The sequence below is a fragment of the Marmota monax genome, unplaced genomic scaffold, assembly GCF_021218885.2.
Source record: "Marmota monax isolate L192 unplaced genomic scaffold, Marmota_monax_Labrador192_F-V1.1 WCK01_AAM20220418_F8-fsc00304, whole genome shotgun sequence".
NCBI lineage: Eukaryota > Metazoa > Chordata > Mammalia > Rodentia > Sciuridae > Marmota > Marmota monax.
The window spans coordinates 497,638-516,845 of NW_026694168.1; positions in this window are offsets into that span (position 1 = coordinate 497,638).

Genomic DNA, 19,208 nt, shown 5'->3' on the forward strand with positions numbered 1-19,208 from the left:
TCAAGACCTACATCCCCAGCCCTTTTTATTGTTTGTTTAGAGACCAGGGTCTCACTAGATTGCTGATGCTGCCCTTGAACTTGATCCTCCTACTTGTACCTCCTGGAATTACAGGTGTGGAACACAATGCCTAGGAGCCACCCTGATATTGTCACTATGATTCTTTAGTAGGTTTTGAAATCAAATATTGTGATGCCTCTGGCATTGCTCTTTCACTCAGGATTGCTTTGGTTATTTGGGGTATTTTTATTTTTTGCTTATATATGAATTTTAGGATTATTTTTTCTAGTTCTGTGAAGGGTGTCATTGATATTTTGATTGGGGATTTTAATAAATATGTAGATTTCTTTTGTAGTGTGGTCATTTTTATGCTACTAATTCTCCCAGTCCAAGAACATGGAAGGTCTATCTACCTTCTAATATCTTCTTCAATTTCTCTCTAAAGTTTTCTGTCATTTTTATTGTAGACGTCTTTCACATCCTTAGGTCTATTCCTTTTGAAAACTTGTGTGTGGGTGTGTATGGGGAGTGTATTTTGAATGGGATTCCTTTCCTAATTTCTGACTTAGCAATTCATTACTGGTGTATAGAAACGTTACTAATTTGGGTCTGTAGATTTTCTATTTTGCCATTTTACTGAAATTGTTTATCAGTTTTGAAAGTATTTTGCTGGTCTAGGATGTTCTAGGTATGGAAACATTATCTGCAAATAAGGGCACTTTGACTTCTTTTTTTCCTGTTTGTATGCATTTTATTTCTTTCTCTTTTCTGGTTGTCTGCCTAAAACTTTTTGTATTTTTTCAGATAGTGATTAGAGTGAACACCCTTACCTTTTACCCGGTCTCACAGGATATGCTTTCAGGATTACCCCATTCAGTAGATATCTGCCATATGCAGACTATATTGTGTTGAGGTATGATCCATGTGTACCTAGTTTCTTCAGGAATTTTATCTTGAAAAGATGCTGAGTTCTTCTGCATGTATTGAGATTTTTATCCTTGACTTTATATGCTATATTATATTTATGGACTTGCATATCTTGAAACATTCTAATATCACTGGAACAAAATCAACTTGTTCATGGTTTATAATCTTTTTAATGCACTGTTGAATTTGATCTTCAAGTATTTTTGAGGACTTTGTGTCTGTGTTTATCAGGATATTGGTTTGTAGGCTTTTTTTGAGGTAGACATTGATTGCTATTTCATCTCTAATTTATTTTTGGGGGGTCATTTCTCTTTTTTATTTGGTTTAGCTAAAGGTTTGTCAATTTTGTTTATGTTTTCAAAGAACCAATCTTAGTTTCATTAATCCTTTGCCTTGTTCTTTGAGTCTCTAATTCATTTATTTCTATTCTGATATTTATTATTTATTTCCTTTAATAATTTTGGCTCTAATTTGTTCTTGTTTTTCTGAGACCTTAAAAATGCATGATTAGATTATATATTTGAATTCCCTGTCCCCTTCCCCCCTCTCTTTAATTTGTACCAGGAATTGAACTCTCAGGCACTTAGCCAAAGAGCCATATCCCCAGCCCATTTTATTTTTTATTTTGAGACAGGGTCTTGCTAAGTTGCCTAGGGCTGCACTAAGTTGCTGAGGTGGCTTTGAACTTGCAATCCTCCTGCCTCAGCATCCAGAGCCATGATTTTTTAATGTAGGTACTCATTGCTATAAATTTCCCTCTTACTACTGCTTTTGCTGTCCAACACAGATTGTAATATGTTGTGTTTCCATTTTCATTTGAGAAATTTTTAAGTTTCCCCTCTGACTTGTTCAATGAACCACTGTTTCTCAATTGCATGTTGTTCAATCTCCATGTATTTGTGTAATTCCTGCTGTTTCACTTGCTACTGATTTTCAGTTTCATTCCAATGTGATCAGATAAGATGCAATAAATTATTTAAGATTTTTTTTAAAAAATTTTTAAGACTTCCTTTGGCCTAATATGTGGTCTATTTTAGAAAAAGTTCCATGTTCTGATGGAAAGAATCTGTATTCTGCAGCATTTAGATGGAATATTTTGTAGAATCTTATACAAGCTTTTTCATCTGATCTCTACAAAAGCCCTCTAATCTAAGTAGTATTATTATAATCACTGTTAGGATTTAAATATGAGGTGACCTCACAAAGCTCATGTATGAGGGAAGGTAGGAATGTTCAGGGGTGAAATGGTTGAACTGTGAGTGAGATTATAATAATCTAATGACTGGATTAATCCACTGATCTGGATTAACTGTTTGGTAGCCAGGCAGGCGCAAGTGTGGCTGGAGGAACACTGGAGGAGTGACTTTGAAGTTTGTTTGGACTCTAGTGAGCAGAGTTCCCTTTCTGCTTCCTGATTGCCATGTCCTGAGCTGCTTTCCTCACCTTTCCTCCATGATGGTCTGTCTCACCTTGGGCCCAGAGTAGGCTATGGATTAAACCTCTGAAACTGTAAGCCAAAATAAACTTTTCCTCTTTAAGTTGCTCCTGTCAGGTATTCTCGTGAAAACAATGCAAAGCTGACTAATGTAAAATGAGTTTTTTAAAAAGCTTTACAAGTTCCCCTGGTAAATGAAGAAAATGTAAAAACATCCGGAGACAGTAAATACAGATTGATTCATTTAAAAGAAGTTTATGTGTGGCAATAGCCAATGAAAAATAGAGATGGGCAAACAGTTGGAACAAAATAAAGTTTTGAGAGACAGAGTAAGTTGTTTGGAGAGAATGAAAGGTGTCATACTTACCAGTTTGATTTTTGAATCAGACCAGGCTTGACTCTCATCTGTACCACTTACCAGTTACATATGGTTGTAAAATAAGGGTGTAAAATAAGAATAATGCTGCTACCTCGCAATGAAGATTAAATAAGAAGAATACTTAGTGGAAGCAAACTAGCACATGCTCAATAGCTTTCAGTCATTAGCCATAATTCTATAAGCAAAAGGTCATCACTAAAGGTGTTGGAGCTGCTGAGATAGCAGTCTTCAACAGATTCCTCTGGTGTCATAATAATAAGTTTTAAAAAAGTATAAATTGAATGATTAAACATGGATGAAGAATTAAATTACCTTTATTGATAGAATTCACATTTTTAAGGGCATGCAATGGCATGGTACATAATGGAATGGAATGAAATGGAAAAAGAACGGAAAGGAAGTATCTGCAAGTCTTAGGCAATGTCTGAATAAATAAAATGTTCTGGGTCTCAAATGTAAATGATCACAGATTTTTATAAATGAACTTTCATCTATGCTCACCAAATGTTTTGATTTCATCTGTAACATTCTTGCCAAGTAGTTATAGAACATATATTGAACAAACTCTCCTTACAGAAATAAGCTCTTAAAATAGAACTTTATAATTTGAGGCAGTTTTAACTATTTAAAAGCAAGCCAGCCCTTCATTATGATAATCTGAAAATCTCATGTCTACCTTGCGTCCCTAATATTACTCTCTGAATCAATGTAATTTAATCCTTTTTCCTCAAAGTCCTTTTAATAGCTTAGTGCCTCCCCAGTAATAAATGTTCTTAAAAGTCTCTTAGCTCATTTAATTATTTGTATAATGAGAATTTTAATATTCTCAAACTCCTTGCTATTTTTCTCTTAATAATCCTGGGTCCATTATTTGCTTTTAAAGAGTGGAGCTCAGTATGTGACCTCATTGCCTGAAGAGTGTTCACAGAGGAATGTGGTATGAACACTTAGGTACATACAATGCTGTAACAGAGGTGTGTTCAAAGTGCTAAAAACAGAGAAGCATCACCTCTGGGGAAAGAAGAGTGACTTAGTAAAGACAGAAGTCTTCACCACAGAGTAACATCTGCTCTTGGGCGATTAGAAACTTCGAGTTAGAAGAGCATGACACCAGCCCAGTTATTTCATACAGAGTTTAAAGAAAAACTTCAGTATGCTAGGGAAAAGCTTAATTGAAAGGACATGAATAAGAGTTACAATTCTTGAAGAAAAACAAAGGTGTTAAACAAAGATGGAAAGCAGACAAGAGCATATTTTTGCTAGTTATACTAACACTTAGAAAAACAGCATTTCCATTACATGAAATGTTTTATTACTATTGTTCTAAAGGTCACTAAAATCACTAATTCACTTTGTTTCTTATTTGATTTTGCTATCAAGCTGTTTTACCCAGCCCAACTTTAGGCACTTAATTCATTAGATCCACATATAAATCATCAGGAAACCATAATACAATTTTTTTTCTGACATGGTTCTGTCACATACTCTTCTTAACCCTTCAATTTCCCATGTCTTCAGCTTTGTTCAGCCCATTATATTACAGGTAATTTTAGTACGATGACTAGAATACAACTTTTGATATACTAGCTATTATTTCACAAACCACATATCAAAATGTACCATAAATTTAATATAAATTTTAAAACTATAGAAATTTTAAAGGAAAATATAGGAGAAAAATCTTTGTGACCTTAAGTTAATCAATTGTTTCTCAAATACAATACCAAAAATATAGTCCTTCATGAAAAAAAAAAATGGACCTCATCAAAACTAAGAATTTTGCTTCTAAAAAAGCAAATATATAAGCCACATATTAGGAGAAAACAATTGCAAACCATATAATCTGATAAAGGATTAGTATCAATAATACACAAAGAAATTTTAAAACAAAATAATTTAAAAAGCATACAATAAAAAATGTAGATAGATTTTATAAAATACTTCAAAGGAACATATGACATATCATCACCTGAAAAGTTGATCAACATCATTAATCCTAGGGAAATTCAAAATAAAACCACATAAGATGCCACTGTGTATGCACAGAATAGCTAAAACTAAAGAGTGGCCATTCAGGTGTCTTTGAGGATGTAGAAAAGCTAGAATATTCATGCATTATCATTGACAATAAAAAATAGAATAACCACTTTGAAAAATAGTTCGGTAATCTCTTTAAAATTTTAATTATTAGGTATCTATCCCCCCTAAAAGAAGTTCTGTATGCATACAAATATATATGTACACATATACATATATGTGTGTATATGTAAACATTTATACGCACACACACATATATAGCAGTTTTATTTAATAAAATTTGCTTTTTATTACCCCAAACTGGACATCCAGAATGAACAACCAAACTATTATATCCCCATGATGGAATACTATTATTTAAAGATATGATCTCTTCCTAGACACAATACATGCATAAATATCAAAATTGTCATGCTAATTGAAAATGCCAGACCAAAAAAAAAAGAATAAACATTTCTAATTTCATTTAAATAAAATTCCAGAAAAAGCGAATTAATCTATAAGCAGCAGAAAACAGATGAGTGATTTCCTTGGGATGAAAAACAACAGGAAGGGGCAGGTGGGAGGAATTGTAAAACAGTAAGAGTAATTTAAAGGCTTATGAATATGTTTATTATTATGATTGTTATGAAGACTACATGGGTATAAACATAGTTCAGAATGATCAAATTATATGCAATAACTATATGGAATTGAGTGTGAATTATGTCACAGCAAAGATTCTTTTAAAAAGAATAAGTTGATCATCCCTTTATCCTCATGAAATCAAACCTTTCCCCATTTTCTCCCCTTACTTTGCTCCAGCTTCCAAATACAAGAGAAAACATTTGACCTTTGATTTTCTGAGTCTGGTTTACTTCACTTACCATGATATTCTCCAATTCCATCTGTTTTTCAGGAAATGCCATAACTTCACTCTTCATTTTGTCTGATAGGGAGGAGGGAGAGGAAAGGGGAGAAAATGTAGATTGAATTTGAAAAAAATGATGCTATGTACATGCCTAAATATACCACAATGAATTCCACCTTTATGTATACCTATAAAGCACCAATTTAATTAATTAATTAGTTAATTATTTAATTAGAAGAAAGACCAGTAGATTTAGAGAAGGGGTATGGGGAGAAAGAAAAGATACTGGGTATTGAAACAAAGCTAATTAAATTTCATGCATGTATGATTATATCAAATAAATCCAACTACTATATATATGTGTGTGTGTATAAGTATATATATAATGCAAAATATACATATATATATTGCATTAACAAAAGCTTTAAAAAACAGCATACTACAAGGACACAGCCACATCAATGTTTATAGCAGCATAATTCACAATAGCTAAACAGTGGAACCAACCTAGATTCCCTACAGTAGATGAATGGATTAAAAATGTGGCATACATACACAATAGAATATTACTCATCAAAAACAGAGAATAAAATCATGGCATTTTCAGGTAAATGGATGGAGTTAGAGAAGATAATGCTAAGTGAAGTTAGCCAATCCCAAAAAACTAAATGTCAAATGTTTTCTTTGATATAAGGAGGCTGATTCATAGAGGGAAAGGGAACAGGAGCATGGGAGGAATAGATGAACTCTAGATAGGGAAGAGGGGTTGGAGGGGAAGGGAGGGGGCATGGGGTGATTAATGATGGTGGAATGTGATGATCATTACTATCCAAAGTACAGGTATGAAGACACAAATTGGTGTGAATATACTGTGTATACAACCAGAGATATGAAAAATTGTGCTGTATATATGTAATAAGAATTTTAATGCATTCAGCTGTCATATATAAATAATAAAAAAAAGAATACATTGGATGATTCTATCAGTTTGCATATAACGTTCAACAATTTCCTGGATAACTGCTGTCTTCCATCTCTAGACTTTATCTCTATGTAAGTCATGGTACTTACTAATAAAAAACAAATTTCATATTTCTCTGTCATTTCTAAAGAACCCAGAAGAAAAAGATCATAACATCTGAAAATGAAGATATCCATAGGAAGCCTGACTAATCAAAAGAAGTACAACACTGAAGTAACCCTGGAAAATCCATTATCAGAAATAACATAGTAACTCCACAGATGGAGTTTAAAGTGGTTATTATATTGTCTTGTAAATTTTTATTTTACATTTCTGTGTCCTCACTTAAACTTGGAGATCCTTTAAGAAAATAATTTGGGTGTCTTCCGACAATTTCTTAGCATAGCTCTTGGCACAAACCTCTGTTTGGTCAAGTCTGGCTGACAAAAAAAAAACAAAAAAACAAAACTTCAATGAAAAATGAATAACATCCTCTATGCTAAAAACTGATGATGGAAGGACACTAAGAATTATCCATCAAAAAATAATTGAATGATGGTTGGAAGTAATACCAATAACCTCAGAAAATCTTACCTGCTCTTATTTGAAAAACTTTTGTGTTTAGTTCACTTTATACAAATTACCTCTAACTTTCTAGATCAATAAACATGATAGGCAGTATTGTCCTCCTTACAAAAATAAAGAAATCTTATCTTAACAGAGTTCAATTAATTGGCTGGGGTAATTTTTCAGTAAATGATGGACTTGGGGTTCCTGCTGGAGTCAGGATTTAAAGCCAGCCCTCCTGAGCACAATGACCATACCTTTTTATGACATCATACTGATACCTAACAGGTACATTCAAATTCACAGAAAATTATCATGATTTGAATTTGAAATCATAATAACATATGAATAGCATTCTTCCTTTTCTATAATTAATCTTGAATGGATGGAATTAAAAATATCTGTAGAAGAATATTAAAAAGTTTCATTCCATGAGGAAGTGCTAGGTGTATTTCTACTTATGATGGTGGAATGTGATGAGTAGCATATATGCTGTTCAAACAAGATGATATTACTGGCCACTAAAGCATCTTTTAAATTGGATGTATGTCCATATTACTCTTTTATATTTCACCTAGTTTCACTGCTTTTTTATGCTTCCAAGTAACTTTCTTAAAATTGAAAATAACACTAAGGGATTTCATCTTAAAATGAGCTAAAAAACATATCCTGGAGACTGTGAAGTCTGGTTCTGAGACATTTTGTAAGAGTGATGGAGAACTTAAATTCTTCAAACACTTATCAGAAGTTTTATTCATCTAAAGACAATATCTGATAAGTTGATGACCCTCCTTACTGAAAATGTCATCTTCTAGAAGATGAAGGAAATAATGGTTGAAACCACAAATGATGTGTTGGAGCAGATAATAAGAGAGAGGAATATAAATGATGTCATTTGGGAAGTGTATTATGAACCGCCTGGTCAAAAGAAGAGAATGATGTGCTCCTGATCCAGATCAATATCCAAGTTCGACATCTTTTAGAATATCCATTGAAGGATATTGATTCAATTGTGAATTGATTCAATTGTGTAGTTCCGATTTACCTTCCTGCACACTGTCAGCATCTTTATCCAAAGCACACCCCAATGTTATTATCAAGAATAATTAGGAAATAGAAGTGGGAAAAAAAACAAAATTTACTTTGGCTCTTGAAATTTGAAATTGATGTGATGTAAAGGTTTATGATAAGAAATATTTACTTGGTAAATATAGCTAAGTATATGAAACACTAAAAAAGTTAATACTGACAAAGATTTTGGAGCTATGTGTATGGAAACAATATCAACACTTTGACACTTTGATCTCTAAAAGCAGCAAGACAGTGATCAAAGCTGTTACCCAAGGAGGCAAAGGAATATAAATGTGGTCAGGAGAAGTCAAGGTTTTTTTCTGAAGTGGGAGTTATTATATTTGTATGCTAATTGGTAAGCATTTTCTAAGAATTCAATTATCTTGTAAGGCAGTCCCTCATTTTAAAATGAAATCCTTTATTGTTATGTTCAATTTTAAGAAAGTTACTTGGAAGCATAAAAAAGCAGTGAAACTAGGTGAAATATAAAAGAGTAATATGGACATACATCCAATTTAAAAGATGCTTCTGTGGCCAGTAATATCATCTTCTTTGAACAGCAAATATACTACTCAAAGCAGCTTTGTGGTCTTCTACAGAAATTCATTTTCTGGCAGAAGTTTGAAAGCATTTCTGGTATTTAAAAAAATCAATGAGTGATAAAAAGCAAGAAGGATGAGTGGTAAACTCTCATTTAAAAACCTATACACTCAACTGAATGCCTCTTTGCAACCTTTCAATGGAACAGGAATTTTGTAATTTGAGCAGGAACAGCCTGTGTTCCAAATTTCTTAGCCTCCATGACATAGAGGTCACAGATTTACTGAGAAAGAAGTTAGAGTCACTTACACATTATCCTAAGTTTAGATTTGGCCTGGATTTTTTCCTGAAATAATGAGAGACATGGCAATAAAGCGAAACTTCACTGCTTTTATCATTTTCTACTTGCAAAGGGAAAAAAAATCATAAAATAAATTGTGCTTAAGGAAACCACTGAAATCATCAAACTCTGTGTCCTCAAAATGATTAAGTTATTTTATCTCCCAACCAGCCCTGTTGAATTGCTTTATAGGTGACCTTGCTGCATTTCCTGAATAGCCATTCCTATCAGGCAGATATAAATATAAATAAATATGAATATAACATATGTGAATGACATTAGTATTCAGTTTGAATCTTGGGTACCTTTTTTGGATGCTCCCCAAGTGCTCACTATGGTCAGTATTGTCCCAAAAGAATATTGAATCAATTTAGCATATATTTGTTGATCACTACTGTGAAAGGTTCAGTGCACTCTTGCTGGAGGTGTACCTACCTTTAAAAATTGAAGAGATAGGATATAATTCCATAAGAGCTATAATAACAAACACTAAAACAGCTGATCTCACTCTAGTCAGAATGGCAGCTATTAAGAATGCAAACAACAATAAGTGTTGGTGCAGATGTGGGGAGAAAGGCACACTCATACACTGCTGGTGGAACTGCAAATTGGTTCAATCAATATAAAAAGCAGTATGGAGATTCCTTGGAAAACTTGGAATGGAATCACCATTTGACCCAGTTATTCAACAACTATGTTTATACCCAAAGGACGTAAAAAACAGCATACTATAGTGTCACAGCCACCTCAGTATTTATAGCAACACAATTCCCAATAATAGACTCTTTAGGCAAAAGAAGAAAAAAGATAATTCTCAACTAGAATAGCTGATTAATTGGCAATGCCCTTAAAAAACTACAAAACAATATTCTACTTTCTACTTCTATGGGTTTAACTTTTTAGATTCCACACCATTCAAAATTAAATTTTAAAATATAAAATAAAATAAATATATAGAACAAGGTAGACTGGCTCATCAAATACACCTTGAGGCTAATGAGCGAGTTTAGTAGGATTGTTTTAGCAACTATTTCCCTTTTTCTGTTTTCAGGAACATCTTCTGTTTCTGTCTAATTGTCAATTCTCTCCAATTGCATCATACCGTATTCCAGTGAAGTCCCATCATCAACTGCAACTAACCTTTCTCAATCCCGCACCATGGATTACACAATAAATAGGATAAAGGTGAATCTCAATAATAGAAAAGCACACATTTATTCAACAGTTATTTATTAACCCCATATTCAAGGCATTATTCTAATTTTAGAGATACAACAGTTATTTATTAACCCCATATTCAAGGCATTATTCTAATTTTAGAGAGACATCAGTGGTCAAAAAAAAATACAGGTTTACACCATCAGTATAAATGACAGTGTAAAAGCTGAAAGAATGATCCTTTCCAGAGATGACAGAAAGACACAAACACACATACACATGCAGAGATAGATTTGCATGCACATATATTATGAATAACATTACATCTAATACTACATATTAACTATTATAACATTACACATTAAATATCACATATTGTCACATATGTACATATAATGTATATTTGTACATGTGCATATCATGTTGTATATATTATATTAATTAAATATTATAAAATATAAAATATTATATGTAACAGTTATGTAATATATGTATATATGTATATGTCATATGATATTAAATATAATGGAACAAATCAGGACAAGGAGATTAAAAATGGTGGTGAGAAGAATGTGGTAGATAGCAATAGTAAATAATAGAGTGAGAAATGACTCACTAAAAGGTACAATTTTAGAAAAAAAAATGAAAAGAATAAAGATAAATTACTTTCTTCCCCTTCCAGTGTCTTGAGAAGGAGGAGGAAAATACATTGCCTAATGATTATTAGCATACTTGCATTATTTCACCCAGTCTATTTGAATCTTCTTGAATTCAGGATTATATTTTATACTGAAGATCTTCATAAAGAATATGGCCAGATAAACACTGGTTTCCTCATGCTACCAAACAGTATCATGAACATTGTCAGTAACAGAGGTGATAAAAGATCATCAAAGAAGACTACTACTGTAGAATGAAAGGGATAACTCATTCATTTATTTATTCATTTCCATATTCATTAAGCACTATTATTTGCCAGAAATAAATCAATCCTGGGGTCTTAAACTTAGCCTTAAAAAAATTGGATCTTGCAGTCCAGAAGGGTTTATTTATCTTAAATGAAGGAAACACACGGATGTAATCCATGTTCTCAACAGAGGTCAGTGGAGTCTTGTAATAACAAAACTTAGATTTAGAGAATAAGAGAAAGACAGGGAGACTAGGGGCAGCTGTCTATTTCATGCTAAAGTACAATACCCTTCACTCAGAAAAGATGTAAGGATATTTAACAAAAGATAACCAAAGAGTAGTTACATACTGAACAAGTAGAAAAGAGTGGTGGAATACAGACTTGAGAAGAAGGTGAGTAGCAGGAGCAAGGTTACCAAGGCCCCTATGGATCATGTAAAGAATTTGGTCTTTCTATTGGAAAAAAAAAAAAAAAAAAAAGGTGTTGGCCGGGGGTGGGGAGTAGAAAAAGGTTTTAAGCAGGAGAATGAAAAGTACTTTAGAAAACTCTCTTTTTTTGAAGTTTCACTTGGGAAGCTAAGTGAAAAATGTACGAAAGCAAGTCAAGAATGTCTGTGAGATGTGGATTAGGGACCAGAAGTATAGGCTAGAGCAGTTTTTCGTTTGTTTGTTTGTTCATTTGTTTTTTGTTTTGTTTTGTTTTGTTTTGTTTTGCAGGAGAAATAGAAAGAATAAAACAGGATTAGTAGCTGATTGGAAGGTGGGTGATATGAGATTGTGAAGAGCTGGGAATTAATTTTAGGTTGATGTTATAAATACCTAGAGAGTTTCAAGAGGCCATAGAGTGACATAGGTGTCACCAGGAGAAAACAGATTTAGGGAACTCTAGGTGGAAGGTAGAGAGGCTTGAAGATGCCCTTATATTCTGACTGAGGTCCAAACTGATATGATCAGGGCTTAAGCAGAATCTAGTTTATAAATACAAATTCTATTATTGCCAACTCCCATTTCCTCATAGCTGAAAGAATGATCTTTTAAAATATAAACAGATTATTTTGCTGGTTTGTCAAAATCCTCCCAGTCAACTCCTACCTTCCTGTGAGGCTTTGCCTGATGCTCATCCTCTGCTCTATGTACAAACTGTCCCTCCCCACTTTGTTCACTTTCCTTAGCCAAATGCTCTCCTTATTTGTCTGTGACTATGCCAAGTAATTTCTATCTCTGTCTTGGAAGATCTCCTCCAGGTAGCCTCATGGATTTCTTTATGACTTTTCTAACGTCTCTATTCAAACTTCACATCATCAGAGAGGTCCCTCTAACAAACTTACCTGAAATAACACTCTTTCTGTCTCTCCCTATCCTGGTTAATTTTTCTTCTCAACCTTCACCATAACTTGATTAATTATATATTTATGCATTATTACAAATGTTTCTTGAGAGTGGGAATTCTGTTTACTTTCCTGATATAGTGTTGATTTATAAAACATAGTGTATACTTAATTTGAAACTGTCAGGTTGACTGTAGAGTTTGATCCCTGCTTCTCACCAATTTCCTTTTCTCTTACCCCTTGACCTTTTAAAATACTACTAGAATTGCTTTTACTAAATCTTTACTGATTGCATTTTCCAGATTAACCAATAGCATTCTTTGTTTCTATAAAGACTGATGTTCAGAAAATAATGAAATCTCACAGCTATTAGATGATTTGCTATCATTATTATTTACTTTTTCCTTTACCAGGAAATCGGTAGTAGTGTTTCCCAATCCTTCTATCAGTTGAACTTGTCAATCTCATTATGTAAATTAATCTATTGTTATAAAAATCAATATAATAGGAATTTGAAAGGAAAATTGTTGTTTCTGTGAAAACTGATTTGAATAATATGGAAAGATTTGATAAAGAAAATTTATATACTAAAACATTGTTATTTCTTGGCTGTCAACTATAAGACACTGAGAGAAAAAGTCTTTAGTATCCAGAATTACTCACTCAAAAATTTTTCTATATATATTTAAGCCTTTGTTCTATCTTAAATCTGTTCAAACTGGAAATGTTAGATGTTGCCTTACAATTAGGGCTCATATAACAGGGATAAGGTTGAATTCCAATTGACAAAAATAAAAGTCTTTGCTCAACATCAAAAAGTTTTAAAATGTATAGATTAAAATAGGATGTTTAAGGTATTTATACATGTTTTCACTTTCTAATCAAGTGGAGTTTTCTTACCATTAATTAGCTACCAGAGTTTATCAGGTAAATTGGTTTTTCCTTACTCTAACCCTATACAAGACCCATATCCGCTCTCCCCTCTTCCATTTCAGCACAAGTGAAAATATACTTTCACCCTGTGTGTAATCGGTGAGCTATTGGCATAGTTGACTGTATTGTGTTAAAACATAATTCTAAACTTCCAAAGGACCAAGAGGGAACATATTAATAATCACATGCCATGCACAAGAAAGAGAAATATAATTTCATTGCTCCATTCTTGCTGTTCCTGACATGAACAGGAATACTTCAAGCTCTCCTTGGGTCAAGTTTTGAGGTGTCAAGTTTCTCTGTGGCATCCACACAGAGAGCTTCCCTACCCTGTTTAGCAGCTCCTTTTACTCATCCTTATCCCTCTTCAATTTCATTTCCTTCTTATTTTTCACGTATGATCCTAAACATGGTGTTCTATTTTGGGGCGAACTTAAGGATGACTTTTAAGGGCACATAAAATCTTCAAGGTAACATGAACTTGAGTCCAATCAGAAAGAAGGGGAAAGTAGTATAGGATACAGGACAGGAACATGAACAGAGTTGGAAAATAAAGAATATATTTCATAAAGGTCACTGAACATGCTACAGGTGGACCATAAATTTGATTTTAACAGAGTAAAATTGAAAAAAAAATCTTTAAAAAAGAAAATTAATTTCTTAGAAGGATCAAAATAGTCGCTGCCAATATCATTTCAGCTATCCATCTTGAGTTCTCTGGAGGGAGATGAAACTAATTTCCTTGCAAGTATTCCTTCCTCCAACACCCCCTATAACTTCCTCTTTACCACTCTATCATGCTATTATCTGTGCTTTGCTTTACTTTAATTACATATATGTAGCTCCCTAAAAGAGATAAATTGTTCTTTATAATGCAACCCCCTCTGTGATAGTTCACTAAGATTGCCATAATAAAAGTACCATACGTGGGTGGTGTAGAAAAATAGAAATTTATTGCCTTATAGTTCTGGAGAACAGAAGTGTAAATTCAAGTCAGGTGGACCGTGTTCCCTCTGAAGGTGTTAGAGGCTGTATTCCAGGCTTCTATCCTACCATTTAGTAGTCCCTCAATTTATGGGAGCACAACTCCAGCGGTTACATGGCATTCTTCCTAAAGATGAGTCTGTGTCCGTATTTCCACCTTTTAGAAATATACCAGGCATATTGGAGTAGTGTTTGTTATTCTCATAATAAATCCATACTGAATCCCAAACTTTATTCATCACATTGGTGTAAGTTCTCCAACCCCCACTTCAGTATTACTTCATTTCAATTTAACTAATTATATCTAGAAGCATCCTGTTTCCAAATAAGGTCAAATTTTGAAGTGCTTGGGGTTGGGACACCATTAAATTTATAACAACACCTAACACAGAACTTTGCATATAATATAAACTTAGTAATTTCATAAGAAAAGATGAAAAACTGAATAAGACAATAGATAAATAAGTGAATGAAAATATGAGAGCTATTAATTTCCTGTTTCTCCGTATTCTGTTTCCATTGAATTTTTCCAATCCTATGGCTTATCCTCAGAAGTTTAGTTCACTTTGCCAGAATTAATAAATCTAATTCTGCTAATACACAAATTGATTGCTATGAGTATTTAAGAACCTTACATTGCTAATTTGTATTCTTATATTAACTACTTTTCAGGTGAATAAATACCCACCACTTTTTGTGTCAAACACAAACTTCACTTTAAATAGAACCCTGGTTATTACCCAAATATTGACAGGACAGTGATTCTTGATGTAGATCATACTAGTGTAAACACAATATATTTGAAGAATCCTTCTTTCCAATATTGCAAAGAGTCATATCAAAGAACTGGTGTATGTGTATGTGCTGATTCTTTTCAAAGGAAAGAACCATTATTTCCTTAATAAGAAAATAGGTATATCTGTATGAAAATGAAAATCTGAATGACATGAAGAAATACTGTAGTACCCAAAAAGGCATGACTGAATTATAGTGAAATTCTGCATAATTATTCACAGAACACAGAGGTAATCACCTAATATATATAAATATATTAAGTAAACAAAACATTCAGTTGCATAGGTATTTACTTATGAATTTATGAAACTCTAGTTTGTAAGCCAGAATGACTAGGTCAGTTTTCTATGGCATCAGAGGTTTTTTGTTTGTTTGTTTGCTTGCTTGTTTGGTTTGGTTTTAATGATTTTCTCTACTTCTAAGGGCACTTTTTTATACTGAAACAGCTCTTACATTGAAGTATGCATTAGCACTGCTTACATCTTCTCTTGGAAATAATGGGTGATACATCATAAGGACAGGTTTCTTACAAATGACTCATTTATCTCAGCATGCAGTCTTAATCATAGAAAAAAATTCAATGACTTAATATCACTGATGGCTAAAACACACACACATACACACACAACTCTTATATGCTTTCTTGCCAAATTTTAATATATTAAAGCAAGACAAGATGATTTTTCTCTTTTGTTGGCTATGAAGCAAATAATTAGTCTTAAGAAAATAAGTTGGTGCAAATAATTTTTATCCTTAATTACTTGCCTAAATTTAGGGAGTAAACAGAACAAAGAAAGTAGAGAAACAAATAACTTTTGTCGCTTGGCCTAGCCACTGTGTCATTCAATTTATGACATAGATTTTCAATTTATTTAAGTTTTTAAATCTTACCTTCCCTATAAAAAATCTCCTCATATACATCCCAAACTTCTCAACCTGTCTCCTTTATCTGTATGTACAGTATCACTATGCTCTTAATAAACCAGTGCTGAAACATGAACTTTTTTCATCCACTCAATGAATATACACAATGGTTGCCTGCTGGATCTTTGTGGGTATGTTCTAACATCTAGAGATACAATAACACGATGAGACAATGTTCACACAAAAATTTTAATAAGATATAATTTCTTTTTTTTTTTTTTTTTTTTAATTTTTTTTTTTTTTTTTAATTTTAATATTTATTTTTTAGTTATCGGCGGATACAACATCTTCGTTTTGTATGTGGTGCTGAGGATCGAACCCGGGCCGCACGCATGCCAGGCGAGCGCGCTACCGCTTGAGCCACATCCCCAGCCCAAGATATAATTTCATATTCATCAAAGTGGAAAAAAATTGAAAAGTATGAAAATACAGTTTTCTGGGGGATATGGATCATCAGGAATTCTTATACACCAGTGGGGAGTATAAACTGATAAAAAAAACTTTGTAAAACAAATTGGCATTATCTAGCAAAGTTAAATGTTCCTACTATATGCCACACAATTCCACTTTATGTATATACCCTGAAGAAAGTTGTTGATGACATACAGTTACAATTTCAGCAACCCAAAATACCCAGTATATTTCCCGGCCTTTCACAAGTAGAAGACGTGCAATGGAATGGTGGTCAGACATGAATAGCTAAATGTTACCTATTTCATTGTTCTTTCTATGTATATCACTCTTCTTTTGTAGAAATTGAATTTTTAAAAAATCAAGAGAATAAAGGAGCCCTGACAATCATAAAAATTGATATAAATCAGAGAAAAATATATATTGATGTAAACACTAATTAGAAAAATATTTTCACTTGCACATAGAGAATTTGTAAAAAGGAATATAATACTGAGGAATTAATCTAGAACATAGCTCATATAGCTACTTTTGATAAAACTCTCACCAAATCCATAATACCATGTTACACTAAGTTTTACAAATTCCTCGATAGCTTTGGAATTTAAATGTGGCATTAAGAGCTCCCTTTTCTATTTTAAAGGTAATTCTTTCCTTGCTTTGATTCTACCCACAGCATGACACAAGACTACAAATCTCTGGGACCAACTGTCTGCATTCTGACATAGGCTCAGGCACTTTGATGCTGTGTGACTTTCTATAAGGAATTAACTAATTTTTCTACATCTCAGTCCATGTATAAAATAAGGATAATAATCACACTTTATCAGAATTTGGCTAAGATTAAATGAGGTAATATATGTGAACTGCTTAAAATAGTGTGTAGAAAAAACAGAATTTTCCTCTTATTTTTATCAACCTTTTCCATTTTGGAGAGTTTGTACTGCTGTATCTCCAAATGTAAAATAATTTCTTCTGCAATGTCTAATTGCTACTAATTCCTTCCAGTACATTTCTTATTTCAGACATTATAGTTTTTAACTCTAGAAGCTCAATATTATTTTATCTCTTTCATGTCTTCACATAAAATAATCAATCTTATATCATTTTAAGAATTTGAAATATAGTATAAACTATAATAATGTCTGTCAATGTTGTAAGCTATGTTAGTTCTGAGTGGTAAGTGATAGCTGAAGCAATCATTGTTGCAATACTTAGTTTTTCACAATAAGGACATTATGGGTTGCATTTTTCTGCTTCTTTTCATGCCTGGTAATATTCAATTGAATTTTCTTTCTTGTATATGGAATATCTGTATTTCTATAAATAGTCTTAAGCTATTTTCTAAGATACAGTTATGTCATTTAGAAACAGTTTTGTGCTTTCTAGGCTGGTTTTAACTTTTGTTAGGTAAACAAGAGAAGCCATTGGTCTAGGGCAAATTTTGCTCTATAACTGAGGTAGTGTTCAGTTATATGAGACAGTGCTTCATGTTTGACAGAGAAAACCTCAAATTCCAAAATTTTTTCACTCTGGCTAGTGGTAGCACAAACTATTCCTGGCACTATGTGAGCTATAGATTGTTCTCTCTGCTCCTTCTAGGTGGTTCTTTCTCTAACTTTGGTTCATTTCCTCACACCAAGGGCTAATCTATATTTAGCTGAGGAATCCAACAAGACCTTAGATCTGGGAGGTTAGATGCTTTGGCTCTTTCCATCCCGCTGCTCCCCCTGAAACATTGTACTTTGCCTAGTGAATCCAAACTGCCTTAGTCTTCCTGGACTCACTCTCTGCTCAATCTAAACTCAGGAAGATTGCCAACATCAAAAAACAACTGATCCATATGGTTTTTTCCTCAAATGTTTTAGTTGTTTTAGGTGAACTATCCACCTGCTCCCAAAAATGTTCTCATTGAGTCATTCCACAATTCGGTTCTTCTTGTAACTTCTCTGATTCTTCTCTTCCATCTACCTTTGTGATGGTGATTGTGACTTTGTAGATTTTTGTCTCTTAGCCTTCTCTCAGGCCCAGTGGACCTTACTTTTTTATACTAGGGCAGTTATCTACCAAAATAAAATGATCATTCCAGATATTATAATGATAAATACAGTGATAACACCCAAGAAATGGAATTGGGTTGGTAGACATATTACACTACTTTAACCCTAAGTGACTTTAATCATGCTATGTCCTGGTGCATCAGTATCACCATGTGTGAAAATTAATTTTGTGTCAACTTGGTTATGGGTGTCAATACCATAGGGCCAAATATAAGTCTAGTTGTTCTATGAAGAGCTCTTTTTAGATGTGATTGACATTTAAATCAGTAGAATTTAGATAAAGCAGATTAATGTGGGTGAGCCTTATTGACCTTAAATAAAACAGATTGAGGTGTTAAGGAACAGGAATTATGCCTCTAGGCTGCCATTGCACTAGACATTGCAATAGCCAACATTTCTCTGGTTTCTTAGCCTGCTTAGCCTACCCTGGAGATGTCATATTTCCCAACCTTCCTAAATATCACTTGAACCCAAAACACCATGTCAGCCAATTCCTTATACTCTCTCTCTCTCTCTCTCTCTCTCTCTCTCTCTCTCTCTCTCTCTCTCTCTCTCTCCCCCCCCCCTGCCATTCCTCTACACAGACAAATACACTACTA